The 27,959-nt window shown below is 37.1% G+C and overlaps 1 protein-coding gene across 24 annotated transcripts in view; it reads left to right on the forward strand.

Moving 5' to 3' along the window:
- The window catches only part of NRXN1 (neurexin 1), a 673,223-nt gene that overhangs the window by 135,203 nt on the left and 510,061 nt on the right, over window positions 1-27,959 (forward strand). The window contains exon 1 of one of the 24 annotated variants that reach the window (XM_039717232.1): window positions 2,808-2,863. The exons of the other annotated variants lie outside the window; for them this stretch is intronic. The gene's annotated coding sequence lies outside the window, so the exon portion shown is untranslated. Of the gene's footprint in view, window positions 1-2,807; window positions 2,864-27,959 lie in introns of those variants that run through there. 24 annotated transcript variants of the gene reach the window in all.

Here is a 27,959-nt window from a genome sequence, read left to right on the forward strand (position 1 = left end):
AAATATTCATAACATTTCAGCAATGGAAGTGTTATATTATAAGAAGGTAAGAACAAAAGCAGATAATGAGGCATTAATAGCTAACTATTACATAAAGTACATTTGAATCAGATGGACAAAAAATGCAGCTCGTTTGTTGAGTATGAATTCCAAGTGTCTAAAAATTCTCATAGAAAATATAAGTTGAGATTAAATTTCAAATTGAAATATATTAGGGGTTTGTAAAATTCAGAATGAAGTGGAGGGGTTTTGCAGAATACAGAATTAGCAATTTGATCTAACAGTAGCTGAGACACCTCTTATCCCAGATCCCATCGGAGTCAGGACAAATGAGTTTCATCAACCATTTAAGAAGGTTCTGCTGCACAAACAAATGAAGATATCCAAGTTGCCTGTAAATAAGACACATGGACAGCCTAGGTTTTAATCCTGGATCGCTTTGTTTTTTCCTTCCATACAAAGATTAAGAGGTGTTTTTGGGAAGAAGTCTTTCTCCTCCCTGAAACTTCACTGACTAATGATGGCTGATATTGACCACAGTGAGGTAGGTTAAATGTGAGAGATCAGTGTTTGGAATTGTATCTTCCAGCCAGTCTCCTCAGCAGTCTGTAATAGGAACATGATTGATCCTCCTTCCTTCTTCAGTCCTATTCTTTACTCTGTATGAAAGGATAAACTTGATAACTCTGAAATCCACCTTGCAGCACACGTGGTAGGGTGCTACAATGGTACAGTCATTCCAACCAAACCAAAAAAGTGCATGTATGAATTACACGGGCTGCAAAGACACCCAGGAGTTGGGAATTTGGGCATGAAGTTCAGGCAACTGTTTGTAACCTTATACAGTTCTCTTTAATATGGCAGAGCTCAGCACTGGAAATCAGAATCATGAAGTCTTCATCCTTCAAGAAACTCTCTGCTAATCTCTATCAGGTGGTACAGATGTAGAAAAGTCCTTCTCTCAATAATTTAGGCCATTATCAAAATATTACACTAAAAATCCTGTCCTGAATTTTTATTAGGATTATCCTATAAAAGACTCAGTTTTGCAGTCCTTGGCTTTATAGCTTGCATGTCCTGAACAGTGAAATAACACTGAGAGATGTGTATGAAAGAATTCATGTCCTTCCCATCATCACATTCCAAATATGTCCACAAGTAGCTGGTGCAAAGTTAGACACAATGCCAATTTGGACTGGAGATTGTATTTATCTTTTGATGGATGGTGTAATTATACCAAAAATAATTAGGATTGGCTTGAAAAAGTGTCTATTGAGTTGGCCCTTTTCAGCCATCCTTTTTAGAATCATCCTGTCTGAACTAATAGAAAGTAAATAATGGTTAAAAGGTAATGAGAAGTAATGGACCTTATACAGATTGACTGTTGATTGGGTACCACCAATTTGCAGCATTTGTTCTTCCTTCAGGGCCCTCGAGCTGTGCAGCTCCCTAGCAACAATGAAATCTGCTCTGAGATATTCTCATACAGAAAAAGCTGCACTTGCCAGCACGGTATGGTGATAATCGAGCTGGCAGCAGAGCTGAAATTGCTGTGCAACAAACACCCTTACATTCTGCAAGATGTTACGCTCTGCATTGTGCATGGCAGCCACGATTATAATGCGTTGCCTCTCGAGAAAATATTTTCATACTTTAATTTGTTTTCCATATGCAAAGGTTGCTGTGATGGGGAGGGTGTGTGTGTGTTTGTCGTATGCTTACAGTGTCAGAACGCTGTCAGTATTGGTATTCTGAGGTGTTAATCTGCAATAATATACAGAGCTATGTTTGGACAATCCAGATCTGGACTCCAGCTTCTTCCACATATTTGTGTTGCACTTCTTTGCTACATTTGGATTTAGAGGAATCTTTTCCCCCACGCCTTATTTTTTCATGTATGAAAGAAGAAAATATTATTTGCATACAACATGGGGCTGAATTAAGAGAGACAAAGGGGGTAGTTTCAGTGATAAAAATCTTAATTATTGTATTATATTGTGAAGTGATTAGGTAGAGATGGTACTGTAACATTCATGCAGTAGGAAAATAGGCAAATCTTGTCCTATCTGGTCCACTGGCTCTATTAGCATTGTGTCATGTTCTAGTCATACAGGAAAATGGCATCAAAAGTGCAGCATTCCAGTCATCTGCTGAATTTCTCTCAGTTAGAAATTACTAAGAAGCTAACTAACCTAACCTACCTTGTTGAGGTCTTTTTTCAACATAGAGCACAAACCCTCAGTTAATTTTCCTTACAAAGAACTTTACAACAAATTTCTTATCTCTAATTCAAATATTAAAATAATTATATATATATATATACATACAAATGTTATGGCTCTTATTATTATTTTCTGTAGTTAAAATTCATATTGGTTTTAGTTTTGAGACAAGAATGCTTTAATGTCTTACAACAAATTTCTTATCTCTAATTCAAATATTAAAATAATTTACAAATGTTATAGCTCTTATTATTTTCTGTAGTTAAAATTCATATTGGTTTTAGTTTTGAGACAAGAATGCTTTAATGTCGTATTGAGGACAATGTCTTAGCACATTAAGATAGAATATTTTTGGTACACATTGTAGTTTGTGGTAATTGGGAGTGGGGCTGTGGCTGAGCCTCATCCCCCATGGGCTACAGCTGTGAAAAGCAGGTGAGAAGCATTGACAATAATGAGCCATGGAGTGCCCAGGGGCACTGACCAACCACCAAAGGGAACAGAGGGCACACAGGTGCAATGCATGAACAAGGAGGGGTATAAAAGGTTGGGCTAAAGGACAAGAAGGGCAGGTGCTTGAAGACTTTTGAAGTGGTGTGGTGTTACTCTATGGGGGGAGACACCTGAAGCTTTCTGGTGGGGTAAGGTGTTACTCTGTATAGGCAAATACTTAAAGCCTTCTAAAATTGTATAATGACACTGCTTTGTGGCCTTCTTGACTGTGGCATATGCTATGACAGAATATTATTCTGTTTTTTGTCAGAGTATTTGTCTTTTAAATAGTGTTTTCCGAATTCAGGTCTTGAACTCTTTTCAGGGCTCTACTCTTATCACTTTGTTATACTCAAGTAAGTTGTGTTATTGTTGGGATGTTATATTTAAGTGGTTTTTTGTTTGATGACACTGCCTTGTGGCCTATGCTATGACAGATTATTCTGTTTTTTGTCAGAATATTTCTCTTTTAAATAGTGTTTTCTGAATTCAGGTCTTGAACTCTTTTCAGGGCTCTACTCTTATCACTTTGTTATACTCAAGTAAATTGTGTTATTGTTGGGATGTTATATTTAAGTGGTTTTTTGTTTGTTTGCCCTTTTAAATGAGACAGGAATACATCTAATTAAAAACTGCACACATACCTGGTCTTGATAGCATTTATCCCTTTTTTACCATTTGTATCCTTTTCCTTAACAAATGTGATTGCAATCTCCACAACTGTGCATGTTACTTTAGATTTCTTTTTGGTTCAAAGGCCTGGGATGCCATCATTTTTTTTTAATCTGATAAATAGCATGCCCTTAATGGATGCTTCATCAAATCTCTGAATTGTTAACACAGATGTAACATCAAACCATTTGGAATTCCAGATCCTTGTAATTGCCTGGTTGTCCAAAAGTAGTCTTGACAAGAATATTGAGTTCATTTGTTATGTGTACATCAGCTTATTCCAGTTTTGAGCCTGGCAGTGTCAGGGAGTAGCAACCAAAACCCATGTAAAGCAAAATGTGTGCAGGACGTTGACTTTATCTGTGGCTGCATCCTTTACTCCCTTTCCTGTCCTCTTCCCCCAGAGATGGGCTGCAGTCTTCAAGGGGTGGGGTAGGGGCATTTCAGTCACACCCTGGCTTTGGGTCAGTAACTTAGTCCTCCCTTGTTGATAAAATTGAGTTTTGGCAAAGTTTGTGTAGGCAGCTGCTCTTCCTTGGTTTGAGTCCCTCAAGTGTAAGGGGTTTCCATTGCACAGAGGATGCAAAGTCACCTCCATGAGGCAGTGCTGTGGCTTTGCCCTAGGTGTGAGTGCAAATGCAAACCCTGAAAAGATACAGGTTAAAGAAAATACCATGTACAATTAGCTGTCTTTGATTTGGCATTACCTTTGTTTGTTGTACCTGCTGAGGTTGATGCAATTTAATCAAGGCAAACAATTCTAAGTAGCCGAAGATGGATTTCAAGAGAGGTGGTGATTTCTTGGTTTGGCTATATATGCCTCTGTGCAATGTGAATGGAAGAGTGGAACGTGGTCTTTAATTTCCATTGAGTGGCTTTGAAACAAGCACTGTAGGGATAGATTTGGTTGGCTCAGTCCTACTTGTTATTCTTTTAATCTACCCTTGTGTGAAACCTGATAGCTGCTTTTACTAAGTGTCAATTTTCCAAGTCTTTCGGAGATCTGTCTTAATATTAATGTGTTTTGACAGAAAGAAGTTGAAGTTTTTGTTCTTTATGCCAGTTCTACAAAACCAAAATCATCTGAGATAGTGTTCGAATTTCTATTCTCCTGGAGAACAAAACTTGGTGTCTGTTTCATCTGCAATAAAAAGTGTGCCAGGATCTTGAAGTGTAGCAGGTCTGGGTTTTCATATGTGCTCATTTTGGAGAATCTTGGACAGGTTTGAATTTATAAAGGTCTGATTCAGCATGTAAATGAATCTGGTTTTGGTTTAAAAAATGCCAGAATGATACTTTACTCAAGATCATTGAAACTTAATCTATAAGAGGGTTAAGGTATTCAGGCATTAAAATCTGAATACTGGCACACTACTTTTCCCTAGAGAATTTGTTATTCTGTTGTTAGCTTGTGAATTACATAATTATTTGAAATATCTGTTTTGTTTTTTGAGGCAACCTGAAGTATGTCTGTTGGAAGCTTTTAACTTTAGTAGGGGAAACTTTTTTTGAGATGTGTTATTTTGGGAAAAAAAAAAACAAAACAAAAAAACCCACCAAATCACACAGATGCAGGGGAAAAAACAACCAAAAAAACCCCAAAAACCAAATCCAACCAAATAAACGCCAACAAAAAATAAACCTTAAAACTGCCTTCTCATCTCGGAAGTTAAATACAGTTTTCATGGGTTGCAAGGTAACAGTTTAGGGCAAGTCTTCTGTAGCAACCATTTTATCATTTTACCTACCTGGCTCCTCTTGTTCCCACAATAATCATAAAGTTGTTGGCTGTGTATTGCAGTATATGTGTGTTGTCAGCAATTGGAGTAGATGTCTTTTTATTTCCTGTTCCTTTCCTCTAGATATAGCACAATGTGTGGGAACTTGCAGTACTACCTGATTATGAAACTTAAGGGATGACTAAGACAAAACACCAAGGAAATTATTTTGTATTCTCTCCTTTTCCAGTGGTTCATCACCAGTGCCTGAGAGGCAGTTTCATGCCAGCTCAAAAGTAGATACATTTCAGCTGGGGATGTGCAAAATACTTTTTGTAGTGTTTAAACTTAGAGGTACATAATATTTCCCAGGTGTGAGGACACCAGTGGTTTTTAAGGAAGGTATCAGGTGTTCTATAAATAGTGCTGGGTGTGGCTCTGGGTTAATTTAAGAGGAGTAACTGACTTAAGAAAGACTGCTCATATGTTTTCTGTGTCTCTTCTGCCTGGCACCTATTCCTGGACAATTCCAGAAAGAGCATCAGTGAGGGTAAGCATGAAGCAAGACTGCTCTAGGGTATTTTAAGTGTTTGTGGCTCACAGACTCCTGAGTGACAAGTGGTATCCGATTTTGGTTGCTGACTTTTTATTCAATTTAATTTTCTAATCCATGCTTGAAACAACCTGGCTCACTCACACCTTAACTGTGGACTGTGTCAAGAATTATCTCCTATTTTTTCTTCCTTCTGTTTCATTCCAGGGCCCTGTGTGTTTGCATTGGGGAAAATTGTGAACAGTGTGAGGTTGTTTGAGCACTTTCCCATTTTCAGTGTGATTTTATAGCTTTATGTAATGTCCTGCTGTGGTCAGCACTGTTTCAACTGGGCAGTCCTAATCTATGAAATTCTTCCTCTTAAAGTCTGATTGTCCTTGCTACATTCCTCCTCCTTTTGCTGATAGGGGTTGGTGGAAATATATATGAGCAGCAGGGATGTGTGCAGTGGCATTCTATTGGTGTGATGAGGTAGAAAGCATGTTATGGTGACAGGAACTGCATAGAAGAAACTTGGTTTGCTCTGGAAGCAGAGTGAAACTGGAGCATTTTGTTGTTTATATCTTGAAAGCACTTCAGAAACTAAGTGTTGGGCAGAGAGGAGGGATGTAGCACATGGATAAACAAGTGACAGCATGTTCCATTTGCACCACTCAACTGACAAAGATACAGCTTTTTAGGTTATTTTGGAAACTTTCTCTGTTGCCTAGAATCTCAATATGAGACCAGTAGTAGATGCTAGATAATGAGCCCTTTTTCAGTGAAATTTGGGAGCATCTGCTAATAATACTTCTCAGGGTATTATATCAAGAAGAAAGAAAAGGAATGCAAAACTGGGGGGAAGCTCCAAATGTATTTGAAACCAAAAGGTATTGTGTGAGAACTGAGGCTTTGGGACACTTTATGAGCAATTAGACTTGAAGGAGAAATTTAAAAATGTAAAGGTATTGAATTGTTTCATTATAGCTGTATTGAATTATGTCAGAAATCCCTGGCAAAGGTTCTCAAATTTAGTGATATTTCTGTAGTCCTAGTGGTTCCAGAATTGATAATAGACTGTGAATATTTTGTGTTAAATTTTAATAGCCTGTGAGTAAGAGTATTTTAATTGTAGTCCTGTATTTTGTATGAAAGTTTGAGTCAGCATGTGTAAGAAAGTCAAATCTGAGGTCAGTTGTTTGGAAGTTATTTTACCAGATATGGGCTGCAAAAACAGCTCTTGGTCCCCCAGTTTAAACTGAAAAATAAATGGGATATGCTCTTTTCTTTTGTCTAGAGAATATGGAACTAGGCTCTTGTTTCATAAATGGAGTGTGTTTGCTATTGGCTTATATTTAATAGACTTATTTTCTGAATAAAATGAAACAAAAATTTGAGGCAGCAAATATAGAAATTTAAAACCACAATTGTCTGGTCAGGCAAATCAAGCTGTTCTTCAGCAGCACATTCTTGCACATTGGTGATATGTTGAAGCAAATAGAACATCTCTTAATCCTGTGTCATCACTAGCTGAATTTCTGGATAAGAGGTTTTCACTTCTGTACTGATTGTTACCTTTTGTCAACACCTGAGGAATCACATTCTGTTAATATGGTATAAGCAGATTTTTGTTTTGCTTCATCTCCTATTTTATTCAGACTTAGTCACATGCGACTGATCTGCTCTGCTCTCAGCACCAAGTGCCAATGGCATTTGTGGTTTCTTTGATTGGAAAAGGCTTTCCTAGCTCAGGTTGTAATGTGACACTGATAGTGCAACCTGTGCAACACAGTTATGTTCTGCTCAGCAAGCAAAACATGTGAGTCAGCAGATGAATGTAGTTTGCAGTGGCATAAACTGCCTCCTGTGTGTTTATAAATATGTATTTACAGGACACTTTTTTTATTTATGCTTTATAAATGTTTTAAACTAGCATATTTATCATGCAGATTAAACAGGAACTAGTTGTGTATCAGCATAAAGTTATTTCCAGAAAATGTAATGTATTTAAATATGAAAAATCAACAATTGCTGAAGTACTCTTTCAAATAATTGTCTCTTTTCCCACTTAATGCTTGTGCATTTTTGTAGCTGGAGTGCTACATAGGCTGGCTTGGGCACTCTTCAATTTGGTTCAGTTACTACAAAGTTGCTTTATTCTTAGCATATAATAAACATAAAGATCATCTGAAAGTTCTGATAATTTGTATGTTTAGGATTTACAGTACCAAACATAACAATCATATCCCCTGATTATATTGTAATCCAGTGAGCAAATAATACCAATCCAGCTTTTGTGTTCTTAGTGAGTGAAGCAGAAATGAAACAATTTTTGCTGGTAAGGATGAAAATGCATGCTTGTGGCCATTTCCCTAATGCAGATTTGTAATACATGCAGGTATAAATAGGCTCCTATCCCTCTGCAGAAGCTGATTGAGTCCAGACCCCTCATTAATTGGGCCATGCCACCATTCCCAGGCAGTGTGGATAAATAGGTGGAGAGCAGGGCAGTCAGAGCGGATGACCCTGCGTGTGGAACATAAAGGTTCAGTGATCTAACCTCTTAAAATCTTTGATAAACTTCAGCGTGACCCATTGGACTGGATGTTTGCTCCTGTGACATGTTAGATGCAAGCCTGGAGCATAGTTTTCAGTTTAATTTAGAGGAATGTGCTTTGTGGTTCCTGGGGGCCTGTGTACAGGGATTAATGGCAGAGGTACCTGAAAAGCATCCCCCAGATCTGAAACACAAACTTTAAGGTTTGCCATTTCTCTACACTGCATGGTGGGTTTTGGGGTCACTGGCACTACCCAGTAAACCTTCTAATGTGAACAGACCTATGTTTTATGAGGAAAGTAGGATTCAGGTGTGGGGATGAAGAGTTGTTTTCAGGGCGTTTTCTGGAATTGCTATTGTTTCTAAAGTTAAGCACTTTTGTTCCTACTGTTGAAGTCCATGAATGCTTCTTTTGGCTTTGCTGACTGAGACCACTACACACAGTAGCTATGCAGAGAAGGTGTGCTATAAATGTGTGTAACTGATTGAAATGGCCTGATTTATTATCATGTGAGACTGAAATTGTCTGCTGTGAAATTTTACCTGTAGTCCTTTCAGTAATATGACATTTAAATAAGTCCTCTTTTTCTTTTATTTCCTGGTTATTAATGAGCTCTTAAGGCAGTTAGTGCAGCTTATCTGTCTTACATAGTTGTGTAAATAATGCAAAAACAGTAAGATTTTAGTCTTAAGTGTTTTAATGATCTTTCATAATAACATGTTTTAATATGAAGGACACAACTGCACAACATCTTTTATAAATGTGTGTAGTTTTAACTGATTGAAATGGCCTGATTTATTATCATGTGAAACTGAAATTGTCTGCTGTGAAAATTTACCTGTAGTCCTTTCAGTAATATGACATTTAAATAAGTCCCCTTTTTCTTTTATTTCCTGCTTATTAATGAGCTCTTAAGGTAGTTAGTCAGTGCAGCTTATCTGTTTTACATAGTTGTGTAAATAATGCAAAAGCAGTAGGATTTTAGTCTTAAGTGTTTTAATGATCTTTCATAATAACATGTTTTAATATGAAGGTCTTTTTCTTTTATTTCCTGGTTATTAATGAGCTCTTAAGGCAGTTAGTGCAGCTTATCTGTCTTACATAGTTGTGTAAATAATGCAAAAACAGTAAGATTTTAGTCTTAAGTGTTTTAATGATCTTTCATAATAACATGTTTTAATATGAAGGACACAACTGCACAACATCTTGTTTGTTATATGTTCTTGACATCACTTATATTGATCAGAATTCTCCTGCTAATGACTATTATATTCAGTTTGTTAAATGTCCTTGATAAACCCACTTTAAATTTATTGTTACATTTACTTGATTTGAAGCTTTTTGGCCCAGATGTCTTTGTGTGGCTCCCTAAATTGTGTCCAAATTTTTTAGCTGTGGCTGGTATTGCAAGCCAGAGTAGTATCCTTTGTTTTTTAAGTACTTCCTGTGTACATCTGTTTAATCACTTGTCAAGTGTTGAACAAATGTGCTCTCTTTATTTCCTCAGTTGCTTGTAGCTGTAAAATTCAAGAGATTATACCAATGTGAAACTGAGGCAGGTTTGCGTTGGGTTTGCTGATCACAAAATATCTGTAGCATTCTCTTTTCTGTTTCTCTTTAATAGGTATAGTAATAGATATAAATTATTAATATGCCAGTTACTGGCATTGATTATTTAATAGGAGCCTAACAGTCTTTTTTTTTGGTACTTTATTATTATTGAGGTCTTTTATATGTAGTGGTATCTTTTATGGTTGCTTTCATATGGAATTTAGCATCAGTGATATGTATTTATATGTATCATTAGTATAGTAGTATTATAATTAAAATTATGGGGAGGAAATTTGCTTCCTCAATTCATGTGGTATTAAGGTTTTGTTTAAAAATGAATGGTTGTTTATCTGAACTCTGAATCAAAGTCAGGTATCTCTTGGCAGGTGTCAGTCCAGGTTAGCTTTTTATCATCAGGTGGTTTTTTTTTTGCTCTGAAATGGAAACCCGTAATCTGTGTGCCAGCAGGCCTTGAACTACAGTGGAGTCAGGATTTTACAACTGTGCTAAACTATAATTATGCTAAGTAGTTTATGCAATGAATTGGGGAAGAAGAAAAGTAAAGATAAGGATTTAATGTCTGAAGGGCCAAGTTAATAAGGTCACTAATTATGTAAATACAATGAACACAATCATTCTTTCAGTTCTCAAGCTATATGTCTGAATAAGTGATGCAGTGCAGGATCTTGATGTTTTGGGGACTGCTGCTAGTGAGGAACAGAAAATACTGTTTTCAGCTAGTGACTGTAGAGGTGGCATTGGCTATGGAAGTTCCAGCTGGAAACCAAGGGATAGGATGAGCCACTGACAGCTGCCCTGGCATCAGGCAAATAAGGCCCTACCAAACACTCAGTTCCCTGTTTAAGTGCTTAATTATTAATTATTAACCATCTCCTGTCCCCCCAAAATGTAAGATAACTTGGAAAAGATACTGTGCTCAGCACAGTAAAGTTTTTCTTATGTCATGTAGAACTTAAAGCAAGGTATTAAGCAAATTGGATGGAACATGAAGCATCTTGATGTTTCTAAGGGTTTGCATGTCACCTTTTCCACTGCTTAAATCAAATCAATGCCAGTTAAGCTACAAGTCTTGCACTTGATTTGCAGCAGAACTTTGCTGTTTGATTTATTCACTTTCATCAGAATCTGTAGCTTAGTGATGGGGTACATTGTATATGCTAAACTTGTCCTGAGATAGTGAATGTAGTGCTTAACAGTTGGGCCAGATATCAGTCAGGTTTGGATTTGTTCTTCCTTCAAAAGTTTTCAAAAGAAAACTTCAAAACAAGTTCCGAACTACTAAAAGGAATTTGCTCAAAAATACATGCTGCTTCCAGTTGTAACCTCTCAATTGTTGCAGTTATTTTTCAAGACAGCTTATTCATCTTGAATATCCCCTCTGACCAAATTAGTGAGCCCTATATAAGGTATACTTATGCTTATTTTCATATCTCTGAAATATTGACATTCACTCTCTTTGGCTCTCTGCAGTACAGCGAAATGCTTCATTTCTTTGAAACCTATCACATATTTGTTAGGGAGTTTTAATAGCTTTGACTGCAACTCAAATTTAGACCATCAAATTCTTCTCAACTGCCTCAAACCCTGCATATGGCAGAAGTCTCTGAAAGCTTGAATTTCTAATGCTCATGTTCCCTTACTGCCTTATGTTGTGCTTCTGGTCCTAATCTGACTCACCTCAGATGCTGATGAATTCACTAGTGCCAAGACTAAAACTTGAGAGGATTTCAAGATGTGGTGGTTTTTTTTTTCTCCTTCCTTGTCTGAAGGTGCCTGTTAACTCAGAGTGCAACATCCTTCCTGTGTCTCTTATATAAATTGCTTAATTGTAAGAAGGTTCACATACAATATGACAGACATAGTCTCAAATTATACTGTTGCCATGGAGGACTTGAATTTAATTTCAGCTCCTCAGTGCTTCAGTGTGGAAACGTAACAGCTTCAACAAAGAGGATTTGGAAAGCACCTCCAATGAAGAGCATAGGATTTTGGTTATTTAGGGGGTAGGACAGCAGTGCTGCTTGTGAATGATTTCCAGTCAGCTGGGTTAGCTAAATTGAATTTTAAATCTGAGTACTAAAAACTGTTCTGTGGAAAGTAAAAGGGCCTTTTTGTTTTGCAATCATTATTCTTGCCAGCTAAACCATGAATCTGGATTTGTTAGCTGTTTGTTTGTAGTTTCATATGTGGCAAACACATAACTTAAAATACTTGGCTATGTACCTCCTAGCCATGAAACAAGGACTGGATAAGGAATTGTTAGAGAATCCAGAACTGAAACTTTAATCTCTTCTGGTGGTTTTTCATGCAAATGTCCATAATGACAGGTTCAGGGAATATAATATTTTGTACATTTAGAAAATTCTCATGCTGATAAAGAATTTATTGAATTGAAGCTGTTTGTTCTCAACTCCTCTGTGCTCAAAGCATTATTTGCTTAACCTAAAAAGCCACACTATTGTGGTTGTGAAATAATTAAACAGGCTTGAAAGCTATCTACTTGGAAAATAATCTCATTGTAGAAAATACCACCTTTTTCGTCCAAACTGTCATCCAAATAATTCAAAACCTAAGTGCAGTATACCAGCCATGACCACTTGGCACCTGTTTCACTAGAAATGGCTTATATAATTTGTTTTGTCTTTATTTTTGTACCTTAGGCTTTTGTCTTCAACTGGATATTTGTTTCAAAAAAGCACATTTGTTTCACTTAGGCTGCTTCTTCTGAAGAGGGTGGCAATCTAGGTTTGAAATTGGGATTTAGAATAACATCCTGATTCTCTCAAGCTCTGAGTCCTTCTTTATCAGGTTGGCACTGACACAATGAGTATTTTTAAGGGGAGAAATAAATGGAAATTAAACAATTTTAAAATGTAAATATATTTAATAGATTAAATATTTTTGATAGTTAATATAAAACTTATTTTTTATTCACAATCCTGTGTATCTATTGTTAGATGGTGGCAGATATGCAACGCAGATGCAAAATCTCCTTACCTCCTCATGTTTAATAAAGAATAAAATACAACAAACAAAGCACAATTCTGCCCACTGTGTTTTAAAAACCAAGCACTGAAATGCAGTGTTTTAATACTAAGACAAGTTCTGCAAGTCTGTTGCTCTTCTTTACTACAGAACCAAATTACTTGAAAAAGATGAGAAGTTGAAAAAGTTGTTTGGTTATCTGTGTTCAAAAAGGAGGAAATGAAAAGAAATCTTGTAGTTCTCTCTGGCCCTCAAGAATTAGGAGAAACTATAGACCCTGCAATTGTTTTACCTGAGAAATGAACACATTTTGAGGTGCTGGTGTTCCAGTTCCTGTAGAATAAATAAAAAACTGTACACTTCATTTACCTGTGTCTTAATAGCATACTTGGAATGGCTACTGGGACTCTTGTTTTTAATCCAGATTAAAACCTTTGAATCTGTTTTGTAATATGGGGGCATATTGATGGTTGGTCTAATGCCAAAGACTAATGAGTTTTGTCCTATTTTATCTTTGTAGCTGGGGGAAGCTCTGTCAAATACAGAACTTTGGATACAGGTTTTAAGTATCTGCATCAACTTCTGCCATTTGGTGACTTTACTTCTGGGTTTTAGTTTGAGGCAGTCAAAGAAGGTGCAGATCCATTTTAAAAATAATGTCTTCTTTTTGATTCAATCAACTATGTACTCCATAAAATTGTCTTGAAGGAAGCTCCCACACCCCAAAACCACATTCAGGCTGTGTGAACCACCAAGTGACACAGTTGCCTGCAGTGCAATGATATTTTGAAGTAGAATAAATGCTGAACAGGCATCATCATCACTGCAATCTTTCATGCAAGCCCACCACTATGGTGTTCTGGTGTCTCAGCTTGTGTTCTAATATGCTTCAAAGATGGTAGTGTTTTACAAAAGTCTGTTTTAACCAGCCTGCTGTGGTGTGTGTCCATACTGTGAAAAGTAAAATGCTAGTGAAAAGGTGAATGGACTTATTTTTTCATGGAGAGTGGGATATCCTCTGGTTTCTGCGTGGTGATTTGTGTAGCATAAAAGATTTATTTGTTTATATTTATGTAAATAAATATACTACTTTCTACTATCTTTGGAGTAAGATCTAAAACTAAATCAGTCTTATATTGTCTAGGAGAAACTACAATTTGTATTTTCTTCTTGCAGCTCAAGCATTTTTGGTTCTGTGATGCAATTGTAGCTGACAGAAAGGTCTAGTCTTAAAATGGTCAACCATATCTAGGAGTTAAAACAGACTCTAAAGCAGTAAAAGTTCACCTTAAAAATAAATAATAATCAGAATAAAAAAGGAAGCTAAGAGGTTTGGTGTGTATGTATAAAAGCTGCTCTTCAGGCATTAGCTTCCTGCCACACCTGGTCAAAAAGATGCTGGTCAAAAGCATCTTTTTGAGGTCAGATTGTAGTATACATGAAAAAGAGGTCATATAAACTTGTGTCTTACTTGTGTAAAGCCAGTAGACTTGTTTTAGTTTAAACTGATATTGCTGAACTTAGATTTTAGCCCAGAGCTTTACTGTAAAAAAACACAGGTATTAAAATCGTGCATCCAGGAAAAAAAATTCCTTCAGGTTGACCCTTCCCCCACTACTTCTAGTCAGACACGCTTGTTTTTCTGTGACATTTAGGTGTAGAAACTTTCTCAAGAAATTAAAATGATGTGACAGATTACTGTATGCACAAGAAAGAGGTGGTGACATTTCTTCCTTGACAGAGGAGCTGTATGGTGATACAAGTTTTATTTTAACATACATCTAGTTATGAAATGTGCTTTGTTTTACATTGATTAGAAATTTGTGAAGAATAGCTGGTGTTATATTAACATTGATGAAGAGCATGCCTACTACATTTGGCATGCAGTTGCCATGGCAACTGTACTGTAGAGTGACCCAAATTAATTTTCCACCAGTCACTAAGTGCCCTGTCAGGTTTTTTTGGCTTTTTTTTCCTTGTGCTTGGGATAAGCAGGCTCTGAAGTACTTGGGGTTTTTTTTGGTTTTTTTTTTTTTTGCCTTATGATTTGTCTCTTGAAAGCCATGTCTGAGCTATGTTAATCAGCGAAAATCTCCCACCTTCGTTTGTGCAGTTGAATGCATGCTATTTAAATCTTGGTATTATTGAGAATCACTTGAATGAATAACAAGTAATTGAATGGAAGTAAATGTACAATATCTTCATTGTAATTGGAGTAGACAACATAGAGTATGGTCATTTGCAGCCTCTGGCTTTGCATTGCTCTGCTGCTTCCACATCCAGGTTTCTGAGTCCCTCTTAAGAGAGCAAGTCTTTGCTGAGCCTGATCAGAGAGGGAGCAGAGAATATCGTGCCCTGCATATTTAGCTTGCTCTCCAGAATTCATTAGCAGGGAGCTCAGTGAATGCTAGTAACAATCATTTGGTAATAAAAGGATACAAATTCCTGATAGAGATATTGGCTGCTTATTGCTGGTGTGCAGCTGATTGCCACTTCCAAGTGTTTGTAGCTGGTTTGTCATGTAAGTGACATGAAATCAGCCCTTCAAGTTTAAAGTTACTACCCTTAATTATTTGTCACTGTCATATGACACAGCATTTTGATGCCTGGCAATGACCAGGATGGTGATTGTCTGTATTTCCTCTTGCGGGACATGGTTTTGCTTCACCCCTGTCTTTGTTCCCAAAGGATTTCTGTCTCTCTCTCTCAATGAATGGTCAATGACACAGTGATAGAAATCCTTCCGTACTTGAAGCTCAGTTGTGCCCTGCCCATTTTTGCAGCTTTTTCTCTTGTCTATATGCAGAGTGAGTGCATCTGTATTCATATAGACCTTTGTAATAAGTAAAATAGTGTAATTGCTTTGTGATTTCATAGATAGGGATGAAGTACTGTAAAAACAGGGTCTTAAAACGCCATGTGCACAAAAGTTTTGCAAGTATAATGTGTAGGTTTGCTGCTAACTTTGTAATAAGTGTTCAGAATATATGATATTGTGCTGCCATGCTATCAGCCTGTATCTGGGCAGTTCTCATACTGTCTGCTTTGTTCATTAATACAGATCTCTTAGATTGCTTCTGGTATTCGATAGGTTATTTGCAAAAATTAAAGAAATTAAACTTCAGGTATAAAACTGATTTTGAGAGGAGAATGGTTTTTTAAAAAAAGCCAATAAAATACATTCTGCTGATTCAACCAAGATAAAAAATGTATTTATTACTTATGGAATAGGCTTTACTTACTAACCTCTTAAAAGCAATATGTAGAAAGAATACTTGTAGAAACTCTGCAAGTATAATATTGCACTCAAACTAACACAAATCTTTTGATCATGAAAACATTACCTGGTACCTCTGCATTTAAACTCTTCAAAATGCTTGCATAGCAACTTCAAATGTGTAAAAAAGCTCTGTGGAGTTTATGTTAATAAATAGACAATAAATCCTGCTGATAATGCTTGTTGTCTTACAACTTTTGAAGCAGGACTTCATGGTGTTTTTCTGAACATCTTTTGTCAAGTAGCCTTTGAAAGAATAAATGTGTAGTATCAACATGAGGCCAGTCGTCTGATGCCAAACACCTCATCAGTAAAAGTATATTTCTGTGAACTTGAGGCTTGGGAAAACTTAACCTTACATATTTTCAGGCATTATTTTTTTTGAAGAAAAAGTAGGAGAATGTCTCCAGTGACATGGGTTTAACTGGATAGGGTATATATGTGATTACAGCGGAAGGTACTGGGCAATCCAGAATGCACTCCACCCTTGTTGTGGGGCAGTGGCTTTTTAAAAGGACCTATTTTGAAGACTACTGAAAACATGCTGTTAATGACTAATTGCATTCTGCCTCTGAAATATTAACTTCTATGGAAGCCAGGGTATTTATGGGAAAAGAGCTTTCAAATATCTTGTCTTTGAAGACATCTTTTTAACTCTGAGAAGTAAATTTTCTTTTGACTCATAAAAGCAGACCGGATTTTGAGGGCTGAACATGTACCTTTGCTTTGTATTTTGCAAGTGGTTGCTGAGATGAGAACATCTAGTAGTGTACTCACTTTAAAGCCCTTCTGTAATCAATATGCATAGACAAGGTAATGAAAGGGACAAAATGGGAGGGTAGAGTGGAATATTTTTCACTGGTGTTCTTTTTTTTCTGTCCTTATAAACTGCTAAGACCATTGGAGTGTCACAATGAACTCTTGTGTGTAAAATTTTGCCCTTCCTGTATTAAGGAATTTAAGAGGACTACTAAAATGAGCGGGTGAAATTGGTGACCCAGGATGTCCTTTCCAATCCCCTGTTCTCTGCTACATTCTCTGACATGGTGCTGAAACTCTCTAGTTAATAATTTGTAGTAATCCAATCCATTGTAAAAACAAAATGCCTATTTCTAGACTTAAAGTAGTGACATAGTTGGAAAAGAAGCTCCATCAAATTTTAAGGAACATATCTATTTCTAGACTTAAAGGAGTAATGTAGTGACATAGTTGGAAAAGAAGCTCCATCAAATTTTAAGGAACATACCAGATATCTGGAAGACTTAGTCAAGAATGACAAACTGTGATTATCTTATAGTATTCTGTAGACAAATATGGCCTTAGTTCTGATTCCTGTCCATGAGTGTGGTGTGTAACAGCCTAAAAGATACTTCGATGTCTTAGATTGTTGTTTTTTTTTTTCCTCTGCTCTGTTCTTGTGCTGAGAGAAGCTGAGTAAATGCCATTATCAGAGCCTTTCTATTTTTTCTCTTTTTTTTCCATTAGGCCTTATGCCTGTCATTGAAATTGGAGGTGCATTATAGTTCTTTGTAGCAAGACTTGTAATTTGTTAAGAAATGGTGTAAGAGATTTCACTCATTCCTGAATGGCTTTCATCTTTCTAAAATGCTGTTCTTGTGCAGCTCTAATGATGATCCCAAAAGCCATTAACTGAGGTTGTAGAAGGCTGCATCCTGAATGGAATGCTTGTCTTCCTCTATATGCATAGCAATACATTATTTATTTGCATGGACACTTAAGGCTATTGCATCATGACTCTTCAAAATCTCTGTTGCTTATGAGTCCCCAAAAAAGGACAGGAGCCTTTCCTCTGTGTCTGTGTTTATCTGTAATACAAAGTGGGGATTCTTGCCAGCATCTGCAATAGGGACAGCTCAAAAATGTTTTAAAAAAGAAAGGGGAGGGGGGGCTAATGACAAAAAAAAACCCCCAAGAAACCAAAGCATAAAGCTCCAAGCCAGATGTAGCATGTCTGCCCTGCTCTGCCCTTCCTCAGCAAACCTCAAGCTCTCAAAGGACTGCAGTATCTCCTATAGTGTCATGGTCTCCTTTAGATCTTTCCAATCATCTAAATTTAAAAAGAAGGGATAGAGGAAGCCACAGTAGCCAATCTTCTGATTCTGCAGCTTCCTGTTCTCTCGGATTCTGAATGCCTTGGAAACACTGTGGGTTGTCCAAGTCCTAAAAAGTTAGCAAAACTGATCTCTCTAGTTGATGTTTAATCAACCTGAATAACTTGGCTCAATACATATGAAATGTATATTGAAAATTAATGCATATCAATGAAAAATATTCTTGTCATTTTGGAAAGGCAAGAAAAATTCAAAGACATCCTGGAGCTTTAATAAGCATAGTGCTGATCTGCCTAATAAAGGTGGAAGATCTGAAGATTGTGAAATGCTTAAAACTGCATTTTAATATGGAAGAGGTGTTTTTATTCAGTTATTTTAGCTACTATGTTTTGAAGGCATTATAAAGATTTTGGTGATAACTCTTGGGAGTTTAAAAAGGAAATAAAGAACTAAGGTAGGATATACAAAAATGTGCTTCAAGAGGGTGAATGTGTACATGTGCCTAAATGTTGTAATGCTTAAATATAAATTTTTACTCATTTCCATACGAGTGTGATAAGGCACAGATGAAAGGAGTTCTATTTAGAGACCAGAATAAGAGTTTGTGATGATGTTTTAAGAACACACTTGTCCCTTTACCTTCTCCAGTTAAATGGTTTTGCTCCTCAGGTAACACTCACAGCTATTACCTGTTGCCAGCTAGAGTGAGGTTGCATAACCAGCTGCTGAACACTGCTTAAGTGTTCTACTCTGCTTTGTGGTAGAGTTTAATTAAATGTTGTTTAGCTGAGGGGAAGAAAGAAAAAAATAATTAAACATGCTTAAGTATTGCAGTTTCAGTCATTATTTTTTACTGTTGCTTCTAGACCTGATTGAGGATCAATATTTGTTCTCTAGGTTTGGGGATTTGGGAAAGAGGTCACATGTGACTGTTGAGTGACTTCATACAGAACTATTATGTTTTCAGGGAATAAAGCAAATATTTTATTACCCCTGCCTCAGTTGTAGGCAAAACATTAAATTTTAATTATAACCACTGCAGAAAAGAGACAGAGCTACCTGTTCTACCTCCTTTCCTGTCTCCACACAGGGGTTTGTTGGGGAGTATCAGAGCAGCACCCAGAGGGAGCTGGATGCTATTCTAACTTCAGGCATACTTGCACAGAGGGGACTTGGAGCAGGGATGTTTGGCTGTTACTTTAATTTCTGGGTTTTATCTTTTTCCTGTTCTACCTCCTTTCCTGTCTCCACACAGGGGTTTGTTGGGGAGTATCAGAGCAGCACCCAGAGGGAGCTGGATGCTATTCTAACTTCAGGCATACTTGCACAGAGGGGACTTGGAGCAGGGATGTTTGGCTGTTACTTTAATTTCTAGGTGTTGAATAGAATCCTTTTCATCAGAGTATATGTAGGAGGAAAGCTGGAAGAAAAACTTTCTGTGGAAAGCAGTTCTGGACATGTTTGCTGAGTCTTTTAATGAGTTTTTAATGAGTGATTGCATGATGGTGGAACTCTGCACTTTCCACAATACTGCAGCAAATCTGTGGTGATAAAGCTTGAAAATGTTGTGGAGCGCAAGTGGGTTAAAATCCTGTAGAAGAGGTGCAGAATGCTTACTATCTTGGTCAGGTTTCTGCATTCTCCAGAAATAGATGCTCTGTTTAAAACTTTTCATAATTATACATGTATGCAGTGAAGCTGTGTTTGTACTTAATGCTAGGCTTGTTTTTGCTTGAAGAAGACAAAAGCAGCAAACGCACATAGTACAAGAGAAGGCAGCAATAAAAAGGGAAGTGGTATTGGGTTTGAATTCAGATTTCTAGCACTCCGGGTAGCAAGGTGTGTAGAATGTGAGGGATGACTACAAATTAGACACATGTAAAATGGACTGACAGACTTGGAGGGGACAGGGGAAGCAAATGCATTGCTTCATTTAATTAGCCAACTAAGCATTTTGTAACTGCTTAACTTCAATTTGATTACAATGATGTAAAAAAAAAAATCAAGAAATGCAGTATAACTTGGGATCTTTATTTAGATTCTAGAACTGGCTTTGAAAGGAACCTGTGAGCACATAATGTTTATTGTAAATTATATTCTAGTACAAGTGCCCATGAACCTGCATATTGTCCCTCACTGAAGAGTCAGCAGGTGTGTGGTTCTCTTTACACTGCTCAAGAAACTAAATGTTGTCTTTGTTCACCCTTGTGAGCAATTATCTTAGGAAAAATGAGTCATCCCTTCAATGCTGACCATTTGTATAACTTAGTGAAGTTTCTCAGTCAGCTGTCCTGGTAAAATAAGGAGACAGAAAGTTTGTAAGCCAGTTTTGCTGTGATGGCCATCATCTCAGAAGCTGGACACTGTTGCATAAAGGGGTAAAAATTACTTACCTGACCCTTAGAAGTGTCTGTGGCAGAGCAGCTCACTTGAGGCAGAGTTTAAGGGTTTCAATAATTTACCTGTAGCATTGTCCTGTTATACAGTCAGAACCCCATGCCACTTTGACCACGTTGCTGCTATTATTGGGCTGCTTCTCTGAGTTAAAAACAGAACAATTGTCAGCTGGGGACTTCTTACCCAAGAAATGCTTGCCTCTTCCCCCTGTGCAGTGGCTGCAGATCCATGCTGCTTCCTTTAAGTAGGTGAGCTCTGGAACCAGGCCAAGATCCAAAATATGTTCTTGATCATCATTTAATCTTGGCCTGGTCAGCCCTTTTATTGGCCTGTGTTGCCATGTAGCAGGATGGGAGTGTCTGTAGGAGGAAAAGAAATGCTGTGAGGGTGTGGTGAAGGCAGATCCACCTGCTCCTAATGCTCCTGAATCTGCTTAGGCAGCTTATGAAACTGTGGCTTTATGGGAGTTAATAACCTTGTTTGGGGTTGAAGTCCTTGAAAGTCTTCTATGACTTGGCCTTTCTGACCTGTATTTCTTAACTGCAGAAATATATCTTAACTGATATTTGCTTGAAAGTAGTGAAAGTAGATTTGAACTACAAGTTCAAGTTTAGTTTTGTGCAAATAGAGTTAAGTTTATTTATTAGTCAAAACAACCAGCTAGATAACTCATAAATCTTAAACATGCATACAAACTTGCCAGGGTGACTGTTTAAACATTTTGCTTGACTATGTCTCTTTTGGAGATGGTTTGCCAATGACTTATTTGATTGCTGGGTTTTTAAGCATTTAAGACAAAATCCAGTCTTTGTTTTTTTGCTCCTTGAGTGCATTTCTGAAATTGGAAGCCAGTGAAAAATTATCTACCTGTAAGTAAACATTCTGCTACCAGGGCAGGAGGTAAGAAAGAGCATGTTGTTAGCCTTAAGGAATCTTTCTTTAGCAGGAGGTAATGGGACTGGTGCTCCAAGCCAAGATGAATTACTTGTGCAGCTTGTAATTTATTGAACCCTGTGGTCTTCCAGAATGATCTAAATTGGACTTACATCATGAATGTATTTGACACCTATTTTTCTCAGGAAGCCATAGCTCACCTTAATGTTTTCACCAATGGGTTTTTCTTCTGAGTTACAAATCCCTGTTGTGTGAGCCGTCAGAGACTAAAGTAAATACTGGTCTCCCTTGCACATTTACAACAATATTGACATATAACTTAGGAGGCTGTAAAGTCCTTTAGTAGCAGAAGCTCATTATGCAACTGAATTCCAATTCTCATCTTCCTGGACCACAGAGCAGAAGCTGGCATTGTTATTTCATGTGAGACAATTAGATCATGTTACATGGTGCAGTGAGTGAAATTTTCTGCTAAAATGATCAAATGAAAGTTTACTGTCAAGATATGGAGCCTGCTTATTTTCTTCTGGTAAAAGCCATCATTAGTTCATAAAATGCATTCTTGAGTGTAACAGAAACTAAAGTTAGCTAATTTTCCTTTGAAGGCAGTGAGTCTGACAGCATTACATTTTTAAAGACCTTTCAGCAGGCTGTGGAAATTAAAAACAAAGCATTTTTTTATTATTATTCCATTAGTTACATGTGCTCTGTAGATAATTACCTATACCATGTGATATATCTAATTATCACTGAGTGGTGTCAAGAGATGGTCTTCTGGTTCTGGAAGACAGAAGTCTGTGTGGGAATCCCAGATCAGTTTTGCATCACAGTAAACCACAGGAGATCAGACTCAATTCTTGCATGATTCACTCTAGTACATAGCTCCTCTTCAGATTTCTATGTTTTTGCCGAAAAATCAATCCATTCTTCCTTGCCTGTAAAAGTGTTTTCCATGTGTCTGAATAGGACAGATATTCTAAAATTGATTTCCAGGCCCTATTGAATAAGATTTATGCTTTCTTTTTGTTATACCTGTAAGGACACAGCTGCAGTTCTTTCTTGTTGAGATTTGTGACTCTGTAGTGAAATTTCTGGTGCTCACAATGCATTCTTGATCCCAGTGAGGGGATTGCCAGCAGAAGTGTGCTGCCTGTCTCAGAAATATCTATCCCAAAACTCTTAACAGTATTTCTAGGACAGTTAATAGGAGAAGGAAATTACGTTTGTGATTTAAACTTTGTTTTTAACTTTTTTCTCTCTATTAAAAGACACTAAATGGAAGTGAAAAACCATCTGTGAGCTCAGGAGATTGGAAAGAAAATAAAGGTGAAGAAGGCTAAAATGAGATACTTATTTTCCTGATCATTCAGGAAGTAGGGGTGATGTCAGAATGAGCATGCCCTTGCTGAAATGTTGAAAACCTAGTATTTTAATGGGGATACTTTAAATATATGAATTTTTCTAAAATACTTGCAAACTGGCAACTTCATAGTTCAATATGTAATTACAAAGTAATTTTGTAAAATACTTTTGCTTAGAGATAATTACAAGTGAGCCAGTTGCTTTTTATGTGCTCTAATTTTTTTTAAAGAATGGGAACTCCTGAAAGTGAGCCTTAAGAATTAAATATTTTTTGTATGACCTCTTAATGGAGAGACTATTTACAAGAACATGAAAGGACATGGGGGATTGGCTTCAAACTGAGAGAGAGGGCAGGTTTAGATTGGATATCAGGATTAAATTCTTGACTGTGAGGAACTAGTACAGGTTTCCTAGAGACGATGTGGATGCTCCATCCCTGGGGAAGGGTTCAACCTACGTTTTCTAGGGCTTTGAGCAACCTGGTGTAGTGGAAGGTGTCCCTGTCCATGGCAGGCAAGTTGGAAATGGATGTTGCTTAAGGTCCCTTCCAGCCCAAACCATTCTATTATTCATTATTTTTGAAGTCTTTCACCTTTGCAGAAGGTGAAGTCTAAGGCAAAATCCTCATGTAACCTCTGAAGCGCAAGGATCTTGGGCCTCTATTCAAGTTCAAGTAGTAAAAACTACACAGAAAAGCTGACTTGTGAGAAATGCTGCTTCTGTTTAAACATCCTCTGGCCATTTATAAAAAAGTGCTTAAAGGGTTTTCCAAAAATCCACTTCCCATTAATCTTGCCAGAAACTCTTGTGCAGTACTACTCTGGGAATTTAAACTGGGCCAATATTGTGGTGCATACAAATTCAAAATAAAGGCCACCCAGAGGAGATAAGTGAGATTCAAGTACCAACGTGAAGTTGGGTTCTTTTTGCAGGAGATTTGCTAGTTGCATGACCAGCTAAAATAGTGATGGAAAAAAGGAATGTGGAAGTATCTCTTTGAGTCAGTCTGTTTGCCAACAAATGTCTGCAACCATGCAACAGTGAGTGTGTTTCTTTTCCAGCAGATATTTATGTATTTTTAATACCATATTCTAGGCTGCGATCTCTAATTTAAGGAAGTCTTTGTTAGGCCAGAGATTAAATGTCTCCGGCCTTCATGTTTAGTTCCTAGTGATTTGTCCAACATCAGTATCCAGGGAAAAAATAGAAGGATAAACATGTAGTGAAGCTTTTCAGAATAAGATTCCTGAGTCTGATCATATTCCCCTCAAAGAAGGGTGGCTTGAACCACGGATGTTGTGGTGTTTAATTGGTTTTCAAATCCATGAGAGTTTCCAGACCACTTCTTGACACCACCTCAACATTCTGGAACCATGTAAGCCTCAGCAGCAAGGTTTAAAGATTTTGTGAAGTACATATTTCTTTTGATTTGTCATCATGGAAACTTAAGATCTGCAATAATAAATCAAAGCCTAAAAGTACTGTGTATCACATGAAAAAGGCATGAAATAAGAACATGGTGGATTGTATCTACAACAGAAAATTAGGAAGAAAATGTTTTATGATAGTCTCTAGGTTGTGCAGTAATAATGAAGGCTAAGCTCATGGATCACTAGCAAACTGAGTTTTAAAGAGGAAATAAGTATGAGCATGAGGTGGGAAAGACTCAATGCAAAGTACTGCAAACACTATTAGTATTGAAGTTTTTGAAGGGATCAGCTAGTTTAAAGGGTGAGTCTTTCGGCCTTTTCTCCAAAAGGAAGTTTTTGGAAGGTGGTGGGAAGAGTAAAGCTGCAATGATGACGTGAAGAAAAAAAGTAATTGGGGAATTGAGAAAAGAATTCTTTAGTGTTATAAAACTCATTTGTACAACTTAGAGCCTTTCCCACCTGTGAGGATGTGCAGTTTGGGGACCTCCTCAGTCTGAGCTCTCAAATTTGCATGTCTTGAACTTTATGGAGTAGTGACTTAAAGAAGGTTATAAAAAGAAGTCTTTCCAAGTTAGGAAAGGAGAGAGAGTATTCTGGCTTTAAAAGGTGGGAATTTTTTTTTTTTTTGGAAAGGAGAGTGAGTATTCTGGCTTTAAAAGGTGGGATTTTTTTTTTTAATTTAGTGCAAGGGAATATACCAAAAGCTTATTTTTTAAGTCAATTTAAATCCTGATTTTCAAGAGTTTCACATAGAGGAAAAGCTATTGTCAATAGAATGGGTATTCTGTTTTAGCACCCTTAAGTGTGCTAAAAATTCTTCAGGTATTGTAGGAAAGCGCTGTAGAAAATATGCTTTTGAAACAGAAAATGTCTAGTACTTGTAAGAATTGCTGTGTAGGTTAAAGTAACCTTGGCATTCCTGATGGGATTTCTAGATATTGGGCTACATACTTATAATTCAGCATTGATTTAACAGTGAAACTGGAGCAAAGGGAAGGGAGACAAGTCCAGTTGCCATTAACATGCCCTGTGTTACTGAAATCAGTAGGGCTGTTTGCTTTATTAGGTGCAAGGCTAGTTAATGCTGGGGGAGTATGAAGTACTATCCTGAATACTTAATTTAAGCCTCAGTTAGTATGCAAAACATGCTCCTATGAAAATGCTACCTTATTTCAGGGCTATAGTGGATTTTGTATGAAAACTTTATTGAAAAATGTAGCAATTTATTCATATAAAGAATACTGTAGTCATACAGGATGGTTATGACCTTTATTAATGAAAATTAAAAATAAATTAGAAACTTAAACTATAGGGAATAATCATTTGAGTATTCTGTTCCTGCATTACTGGCTCACTATTTGGAAATGCTGATCTGTTATTTCTCAGATTTGACAACTATCTTCAGTCCTGGCATTTACTTTTTGTCTGTGTGTATTCCATGGCCTTCTTTCTTTGATTAACTTTCAGGGTTTTTGGTAGTTTTTTGGGTTGTTTTTGTTTGTTTTGTGTTTTTTTGGCACTGCTTACATCATGTTGCCAGGAGGTCTAAGAAACTAATTGCTAGGCTAGCAAATGAATGGTGCAGTGTAAAAGGATTCAGAGGAGAACAACTGCTCTCATGTTAGAAGCACTCTTGTTGCTGAACAAGAACAAAACTTGGCTTTTTTTGTTCATGGTCATGATGTCAGTTTTGGTTATCTAGGCGTTCACTTTCCCTCTGAGAAAGGAAACAACCCAAAATGCTTTGTGTTCACTGTTTTGGCAAGGCATGTCTAAGTGGGGAAATCAACTTTAATTTTCTTTGGTCTTGTTGTCTGAACTTTGGCCCTTGGGATCCGCTGAGAAATAGCAGTAGACATGTTCAAGGAGTGTTTAGATTGACCCTTAGAGAAATCTATATAAAATTAGATTTAAAATACATACTGAAAATGCCCTTTAAAGAAGTTGCAAGTATTTCTAGTTTGAAGCCCGTTATATATGCATATGTATATACACAGGTAAATTGCAGTATTTTTTGTGGTTGTCTTGAAAATGTTCAGCACACAGTCCCTGATGAAATATCAACCTGATCCTCAATTTATGTAAACTATCTGGAATGCAATATTTTAATCTGTACACATCACTTTTATCAGACCTTTGTTACCTTCAAACATCTTTTTTCTGCTTTGCAAAAAAATCAGCCCGACTAGTCAGGGAGCTGCTTCAGTGTATGTGGCTTTGATTGGTAAGAAGAAACTTGAGCTGAAGGCTAAGGTAATGTTGATAGTAGGAAGAAAAAAAGTTGTTTTTTTTTTTTTTTATAGTAAAATTTGATTACCTGTTTGTGAAAGAAGAGGTGGAGGAAAACCCACTCCATAGCTGCTTTTTGTGTAAGGCATCTGCCATCGCTTCCGAGTTTCCCTTTTAGAATGCTGGGACAATGAATGTGCTGGTAATAACTTGTTTAAAGATTAATAGAAATGCAAATTCTTTAAGTGTAATGTCACACATTGAAATCTCTGGAACTAATATGTTCAATTGGATCTTATTTTGAAGAGTGCCATAGCACCAAGTAGCGTAGCAATAGTCCTCTTTTAAGAGATGCCCAGTGAATATGTGCATAAGATGTTTCTTGTGTTCTGTGTCCAGTCCCTCCTTTATTCTTGGCTTTCTTGATTTCAGTTCTCAGTGATTTTTTTTTTTCCTTTGTCTTATCAGTATATGTTCTCTGCTTGATTAAGTCTTTCCCAGTCTGCCTAATTTTGTTCCTATTTATTCCATACTTGTTTCCGTATAAGTGGTTAGATGAACAGAACTCAAGGAGGCTGGGTAATAGTAGACTTTGTCTTCTCAGTATATGTTCTCTGCTTGCTTCAGTCTTTCCCAGTCTGCTTAATTTTGTTCCTATTTATTCCATCTTTGTTTTTCTAAGTGGTTAGATGAACAGAACTCAAGGAGGCTGGGTAATAGTAGAGACTCTGAATGCACCTTTGGTGTGTCTAAATGCAGGCTGATAGTAGAAGGAGGAGGTAACCAACTATCTTGTTTCCTGCACTTTATGTTGCTGGGTTGTTCAGGTTGCTCCTGATTTATGTGTGGAGGGGGCTGCATTGCTGTGTTTATGCATATTATACAGTAAAATTGAGAGAAATAAATCTCTTACGGAGAGGACAGGAAGGGCATAAGAAAAGTGTCTAAGGAGAAGCACTGCTAAATATGACAAAAACCTTGTGGATGTAAACTCTTGAACAGATGAGCAATGATAATATGGTTAGTGGTGCTGAATTGTAACTTGAGCAAGAGACCTGAAGGTGTTGGAATATGTTGGTGCTTCCCAGGATACAAGGTGCTGTTCAGCTGCAAAATGACAATGACCTATTGCACAATCTTGGTTCATTCTTGCATTTTAACCTTGCCTTTTTATTGTACTCCCTTTCTTTTTGGTTTTGCTGCAAGTTAAATACAAATAAGGTTTTGAAGGGGATTTAACTGAAGACCAGCTGCATGCATTACTTATCTAGTACATTCAGCCTTCTGAAATTTCTACCTGATATGATGTTTGGTTTGTCTGTGCTCATCCTGCTTCCATATGCATCTTTAATGACATTGATTCTCAGTTTTCTCCCAGCATCTGATGGCATCATGTTTTGATGGAGTTTTGTTTCATAATTTACTGCTGCAATTAATTGCTAATCTTTGGGTACCTTAAGACAAAACTACTTCAAATGAATGTGAGCCAGCCATTCTGCATGATAGAGTGGTGTCCAAATGTGAAGATGTGTGAAGCCCATGCTTGA

This window comes from Passer montanus, unplaced genomic scaffold (genome assembly GCF_014805655.1).
Source record: "Passer montanus isolate IOZ18808 unplaced genomic scaffold, ASM1480565v1 scaffold102, whole genome shotgun sequence".
NCBI lineage: Eukaryota > Metazoa > Chordata > Aves > Passeriformes > Passeridae > Passer > Passer montanus.